Source organism: Taudactylus pleione, unplaced genomic scaffold (genome assembly GCF_031769625.1).
Source record: "Taudactylus pleione unplaced genomic scaffold, aTauple2 ptg000016l, whole genome shotgun sequence".
NCBI lineage: Eukaryota > Metazoa > Chordata > Amphibia > Anura > Myobatrachidae > Taudactylus > Taudactylus pleione.
In genome coordinates this window covers 46592303-46600320 of record NW_028284418.1, presented here as the reverse complement: position 1 = coordinate 46600320, position 8018 = coordinate 46592303, and positions in this window count along the sequence as shown.

Below are 8018 nucleotides of genomic sequence, written 5' to 3'. Positions count from 1 at the left end.
CTCAGGACCCTACACAGGTCACATTTTCCATGTTACCCAACAGGTGCACAGGTGTAGTCATTACTCACTGACACATTTTAAAAGATCCACAGCTAATTATTTCAGTTGTGATTCTGTGAGGAGACCTGGAAAACATGCACCTGAGGGCCGAGTTTGAGAACCTGTGTTCTAGACCAATAGTCTAAAGCTGGACATCCACTACACAATTTTCTGTCATATCTGTCCAATCTGGCTAGTTGGAATGAAAGCCTGGTAATGTATGGGAGCAAATGACACTCGTCCATTTGCTCACAAACACTGGTAAATAGACAAAAATGGTTGTTCAGACAAATTGGTTAAAACACACAAATTTAACCAATTTGAACAATTTTTTTTTTTTGTCCTTTTTTCAGTGTTTAAAACCAAATGATCGACTGTCAGTTGCTCCCCTACATTACCAGGTTTTCATTCCAACCAGCCAGATTGAACAGGTATCAGACAGAAAATTGTATAGTGGATGTCCAGCTTTACTGGTAAAAAAAAAAATGGTTTAAAAAAATTGTCCAGAGAATAGAAATGTTACCCCAGTGTTCTGTCTTAAGACTGATTACATTTTCGTTATTTACAACTAGCTGATGTGTCTGGTTTCACCCAGATAGACCAAGGATTTCTTCAGGGTCCATAGGGATCCACAGGGATACCATGGAGATATTATGGTTAGCGAGATCCAGGCATCAAATGTTTAAAGCTTCAGCTCCAAGGATGCCTCCTGTCCTCCATATATGCCCCGCTCCTAGCCATAGGCCTTCAGTTTGTTTGGTGCGGCAGGGTTAGACGCACTTTTGTAACGGGACTGCTCAGGCAGTGCTAAGCTTTTATTTTATTTCTCTATTTCTTCAGGGTCTATAGGGCTCCACAGGGAGACCTTGGGGTGTAGGTGGTGGTTGAGGAATCCGAGCACCATGCAGTTAAAGCTTTCAACTACCAGGATGCACAGGTCCACACTCTCTATACACCGCCCCCAAGCCAGAGGCCCGTCAGTTTCATTGGTGCCCAGCCGGAGTCGGGTCACCATTATGCAGGGGGCTGCTATTTTGTTCCTTGTACTTTCTTTCTATTAACAGCACGCAGCAGCAGACTGTCCATAGGACGTCTGCGCTGCCATTCTGTCACCCCTTCGGCACCGCAACGCCAGTTCCGACTGGTGATCTCTGCAGGTATCCTGGGGTACTTGCTAGCCGCCCCCGTGGATGGACCTAGACTGCAAGCCGGACGCTAGGGGACAGGTAAGGCGTGTCATCGCTTTCGTTGACCCGCGCTTTAGTCATACCTCTGGTCTCAGGAGATAGACCGGAGGTTCTGAGTGTGGACACAGGCTCCAGCTACCGTGATCCACTAGATTACCAGGGTACATATGGTGCGGGAACCAGCATCCCAGTGGATAAACAATCTGCAAGGGGAGGTCAGCTTCTCCGTTAAAGCGGCCCCTCAGGGTGCCATTCCACTGAGGTCTCACTTCCCTAAACTGTTCTCCGACCACACCCCCTCTGAGTTCTCCGGCGGCCTTTTTCTTTCGAGGCACAGCCATAGCAGTCAGGGATACGCGCAGGGTCCAGTCCCCCTATATACCTCTCACTGGAGTTCAGTGTATCTAGTGCTATAGTCTATCAGACACTGAGTTTGTGTAGTTGATTGTAGTGCAGTTTTGTTTCTGCATTGTATGTAACTTATGCTAGCGCTGCCTGTCTTTCTCTCCTACTGTCAGCATATATTTTTCCCTTTATTCTCATCTATTGCCCTAACATACAGGTGTATTCAGGGGTTTTCCTGTGCCTCACCTCTATACAACTAAGTATTTGTGAGGTTTGTCACATAGTTTGTTACACTGTGCCATATTTGGGCTGTGCTCCTGCTGCTCCCAAGCATAAGACAGGACCAGTATATTGCGTTGCTACTAGTATCCTACAAGTGTTTGCATTATACCCAGTGCCATATTGTGTGCCATAATACTGTGCAGCTATGTCTAGCAAAGGCAAGAGTAACAAGCAGGCATCTGCTCCCATATTGCTATCATGCAAGTTATGTGCTCCAGGCTTAAGTGAGGAGGATTTGATACAAGATGGGTTATGTAGTAAGTGTTATGCTCCACCAGGCCCATCAGACCAGTGCCTGTACAAGAGCCCCCCATGGCTTAATTTTCTCGGGTACTGGCCACTATGGTGGACTGCTTAGCGGTGCCAGCTGTAGTTCGCCCTATGGGGTTATCGCAGCAGGCCGTAATACCCCCTTTGGGGTTGCCACAACAGGGTCAGGTGATAGTTAACTCCCGTTCCCCCCTCCCATGGGTAAACATACTCTCTAAACTCAGTGCAGATTCTGCATGTTGCAGGCTGAGAAGCCCCTACCCAGTAAGCGCTTTAAGCATAGTGTGTTATCGGCGGTCCACACAATTCTTGGATTCTGAGGTATCGTTCGGAGGCAGATGATCTCTCTTCCTCCAGAGGGAAGTCAGGGTTAGAGTCTGTCAAAAAATAATAATCCCGCCTTGAGGTGAGCTGTCAGATCCATCTTATTAATAGATGACGAGCCAGCCCCTAAATCCAAGCACCCTCTGTTCAAACGACAGTGGCTTCAGCAGAAATTCCTCTATCTGAACAACTAGCTAAACACATCACTGCAGCCTGGTAAGTGGTTTCAAACACAAGAACATCTGACCTCATGTTACCCTTTTCCTGTGGCTCATTGCGCAAAATGGGATACACCCCTGCGGTAGATTCCCATGTTGTGTTTAATTAAAAGCGCTACTTTGCCTATTCCTACAGTTACTTCCTTGAAGGATCCTATGGTTGGGAAGGTGGAAACTTGCCTGAAATTGATATATTCTTTCAGGGCTGTTGCCCGTCCAACCATAGCTATTGCATGGACGGCTAAAGCTATAGAGAGTTGGGCTGAGGCACTTGAAGACTTTTCCCTTAGAAGCTTCTGGGGATCAGATGTCTCTTGCTCAAATTCAAGATGCGGCTTCCTATATTGGAGAAACAACATTGGATGCCAGTCTCATAACCTCCAGAGTTTCGGCCTTGGCTGTGTCTGCCCGGCGTACCTTGTGACTGCGCTCATGGAAGACAGATGCGGATTCCAAGAAAGGCCTTGAAGGATTACCTTATAATGGGGAGATCTTGTTTGGCCCAGACCTTGACAAGATTGTAACCACATTGGCAGCATCAAAAACTGCATTTCTGCCTTCAGCTACTTCTACTACAAAGCCTCGGACTACATCTTTTAAGTCCTTTCGTCCTCAAGGAAAGCCTAAAGGCCAATCCTTTCCTAGGCAGTCGGCCGCCAAACCCAGGACCAGGCAGACCTAGAACACCAGACGCCCTGCTTCAAAATCCGAGGATAACTCCTCAGCCTGCTGGGATGGGCCTCCCTCTGGGGGATCCCAGAGTGAGAGGCCGACTTCAGTTCGCCCAGTGGTTGTGTCAAACCATCACGGATGCTTGGGTAGAAGTGGTCTCTCACGGGTACGCCCTCTCTTCTCAGACTGCCTCCCGACCAGTTTTTCTAGACAGGCCCTCCTTCAGACCCGAACAAGGCCTTACAAATCTAGAAAGCCATATACACAGTCCTTGCTGCAAGCAGGGGTAGTTGTGCCAGTCTCACTATTTCAGTGAGGGACTGGTTATTCTACTTTCTGGTACAGAAGCCGAATGGGTCTCATCGGCCTATCCTCAACCTCAAATCCTTGATCCAATTCCTAAGGGTGCCAAGGTTCAGGATTTAAACCCTACACTACATCCTAGCTATGGAGCTTGGGGACTTTCTGGTATTGCGGGATATTCAGGAGGCGTACCTATAGCACCGTCTCATCAGCGGTATCTCTGGTTTGCTATACTCTACAAAACACTTCAAATTTCAGGCTATGCCCTTTGGACTGTCCACAGCTCCATGTGTGTTTACCAAAATTTATGGCTAATCATGGTGGCCCACCTGCATGGTCAGGTATCCGACTGCTACCATATCTGGGCGACGACCTTCTCTTAGCTGAATCCCCAGGGGTGCTTCAAAGCCATCTACAGTTAACCATTGCTTTCCTTCACAAGCACGGATGGTTAATCAACTGGAAAAAGACCTCCCTGAATCCCTCACACAGTGATTCATCTGGGAGCCCTGCTAGATTCTCAGGATCTGAGATTCTTTCTGACATCATACAAGATCTCCACACTTCAGCTACGAGTGCGCAGATGTCTCCTCAGTCGCCGGGTGTCGATCCGCTCAGCAATGCAGGTTCTGGGATCCATGGTGTCCACCTTCGACATGGTGGCATATGCTCAGTTCCATTCCAGGTCTTTGCAAAGGCTAATCCTCTTCAGGTGGAACGGATTAACCCAACGGATCAATGCTCAGACTGACCTCCGGAGTGAGAACCATCGTCTGTTTCTATCTTGGTGGCTACAGACATTTCATCTAACCAAGGGTATCCCCTTTTGGATCCCAGACTGGGTAATCCTAACAACGGACTCCAGTCTCCATGGCTGGGGTGCAGTTACCGGTCCACACTCCTTTCAGGGCCGTTGGACATCAATCGAATCAACCTTGCCCATCAACATATTGGCACTTCAAACTGGCCCAGCACATACTTCACGGAAAACCTGTACGGGTTCAGTCCAACAATGCTACAACCATGGCTTGCATCAATCATCAAAGAGCCACTCGCAGTCAGACAGCAATGACAGAAGTGTCACGCATTCTGACATGGGCCGCGGGTCACCTCCCAGCCATCTCTGCAGTGTTCATTCCAGGAGTTCTCAATTGGGAAGCAGACTTCCTCAGCAGTCAGGACGTGCATCCCGGGGAATAGTCTTTTCACCAAGAGGTTTTTTCAACTCCTAGTGAACAGATGGGGCCTCCCAGAGGTGGACCTCATGGCCTCCCAACACAATCGCAACCAGTGTACGGGTCCAAAACGAGATGCTGAGGCAACTTTTGTAGACACCTTATCAGTGAATTAAACCTTCCAGTTTGCGTACCTATTCCTTCCAGTCTCCCTTCCTCAAGTTCTTCGGAAGTTCAAACAAGACTGAGGCACTGTCCTGCTGGTGGCTTCAGCTTGGCCCAGACGTCATTGGCACTCTGATCTCTCAATCGACACTCCGTTCCTGCTGCCTCAATGACCGGATCTGTTGTCTCTGGGTCCTTGCCTTTACCCAGACCTGTCATCGACGTTGTGGCTCTTCAGACATCCCTCCTGAGGTCCAAAAGGGTTCTCTAGCTCTGTAGTCAAAACTATGCTCAGAGCGCATAAGCCAGCCTCTGCTCGGATCTACCACAGAGTGTGGCATACATATTTCCAATGGTGTCGTACCAGAAGCTATGACCGCCAGGTGTTTCGAATTTCTAGAGTCCTGACCTTCCTTCAAGCCGGATTGGACCTTGGACTCCTCCTGGCCTCACTGAAAGTGCATGTCTCTGCTCTGTCCATTTGGTTCCAGCGTAGACTTGCTCCACTGCCAGATATCCACTCCTTCCTCCATGGTGTCTTCCGGATTCAACCTCCCTTTGTCCCTCCTGTGGCACCTTGGGATTTGTCAGTTGTTCTTAGTGCCCTCCAGGGTCCTCCTTTCGAACCCCGGATTCTGTGGAACTCGAGTGGCTAACAGCGAAGAATCTTTTTCTTCTGTTTATAGCGTCTGTGATTTAGGGGCGCTCTCCTGTTGCTCCCCTTTTCTAATATTCCACCAGTACACGACTGTCCTTCGGACTTGCCCTGGTTTCCTTCCTAAAGTTGTTACTAGTTTCCACATTAATGAGGAAATTTTAGTCCCGGTCTTTCAATCACCAGACCTCCTGGCAGGTGAGGCCTCTTTGGATGTGGTCCATGCCCTCCGGGTATATGTGGACTGTACCAGTTCCCTTCGGATATTGGACTCCCTTATTTGTGCTATATGGATTTCACAAGAAGGGTGGCCAGCCAACAAACAAACATTGGCTAGATGGCTTCGCATGACTATCTCACAGGCTTACACGCAGGCAGGCCTTCCTGTACTGGCTACTGTTACTGCTCATTCTACTCGCTCTGTGGGTTTGTCGTGGGTAGCTCACCATGGTGCCTCAGCTAAACAGCTTTGTAAGGTGGCCACGTGATTCTCTGTCCATAACTTTAAGGTTCTATGCCATTGATACCTTTGCCTCTCAGGATGCGTCCTTTGAGCGCCGGATTCTCCTCTCAGCGCAGGAGCATCCCCACCCTTAAAGGACTGCTTTGGGACTCCCCCAAGGTCTCCCTGTGGACCCTGAAGAAGAAAATGAGTGATGGTAAAACTTACCTTTTGTTAACCCTTTCTTAGAAGTCCATAGGGCACCCGTCCAGATGCACCTGGCTTCATATATGCTATGTTTCTGGCCACTGGGTTCCTGTCTCTTTCGCTGTGAAAGGGTGATTCTTGTGTGTACCATTCTTCCTTCTCTTTTCGGCTTGTCACAAACTGAGGTGCCTCTGGCTTAGGGGCAAGTTATAGGGAGAGTGGACCAGTGCATCTTGGGAGCTGAAAGCTTTAACTGTGTGGTGCCTGGATTCCACATCCACCACCTACACCCCAAGGTCTCTCTGTGGACCCTATGGGCTTTGAAGAAAGTTAAGAAAGGTAAGTTTTACCATAACTCATATTTTGGGTTGGTAGTACTAAGTGTCTGAATTAAGATGCATGTACTGCGACTCCATCTACACTACTGTTCAAAAGTTTGGTGTCACTTAGTGCTTCTCTTTCAAAAATAAGGATATTTCTGTTTGTTTTTTTTCAATGAAGATAACATTAAATTAATCAGAACTACATAATAAATAATCAGAGGCCCATTTCCAGGAACTATCACTCTAGTGTTCGAATGGGACATTGTGTTTGCTTAGCATGTTAGGCTAACGGATGGTTTGAAAACCCTTGTGCATTTATGTTGGCACAGCTGAAAACTGGTTTGCTTGTTAGAGAAGCTATAAAACTAGCCTTCCTTTTAGCTAGTCAAGTATGTGGAGCATCAAATTTGTGGGTTTGATTATACTCTCCAAATGGCCAGAAAAAGAGAACTTTCATGTGAAACTCGACAGTCTATTCTTGTTCTTAGAAATGAAGGCTATTCTATGTGAGAAATTGCCAAGAAACTGAACATTTCCTACAATTGTGTGTGTTACTCCCTTCAGAGAACAGCACAAACAGGCTCTAACCAGAGTAGAAAGAGAAGTGGGAGGCCCCGGTGCACAACTGTGTAAGAAGACAAGTACATTAGAGTCTCTAGTTTGATAAATAGACTCCTCACAAGTCCTCAACTGCCAGCTTCATTAAATGGTACCCGCAAAACGCCCTTGTCAACGTCTATAGTGAAGAGGCGACTTCGGTATGCTGGCCTTCTAGGCAGAGTGACAAAGAAAGCCATATCTGAGACTGGCCAATAAAAGGAAAAGATTAATATGGGCAAAAGAACAGACATTGGACAGAGAAGATTGGAAAAAAGTGTTATGGACAGACCAATCGAAGTTTGAGGTGTTTGGATCACACAGAAGAACATTTGTGAGACGCAGAACAAGTGAAAAGATGCTGGAAGAGTGCCTGACACTATCTGTCAAGCTTGGTGGATGTAATGTGATGGTCTGGTGCTGGTAAAGTGGGAGATTTGTAAAATGGATTTTGAATAAGGAAGGCTATCACTCCATTTTGCAATGCCAAGCCATACCCTCCTCCAACAGGACAATGACCCAAAGCACACCTCCAAATTATGCAAGAACTATTTAGGGAAGAAGCAGGCAGCTGGTATTCTGTCTGTAATGGAGTGGCCAGCGTAGTCACCAGATCTCAACCCCATTGAGCTGTTGTGGGAGCAGCTTGACCTTATGGTACGCAAAAAGTGCCCATCAAGCCAATCCAACTTGCGGAAGGTGTTTCAGGAAGCGTGGGGTGAACTTTCTTTGGCATTGTAGTTAATTTGTTGAGATACTCCTAAGATCTGCAATGCTGTAATTGCTGCAAAAGGAGTATTCTTTGACGAGAGCA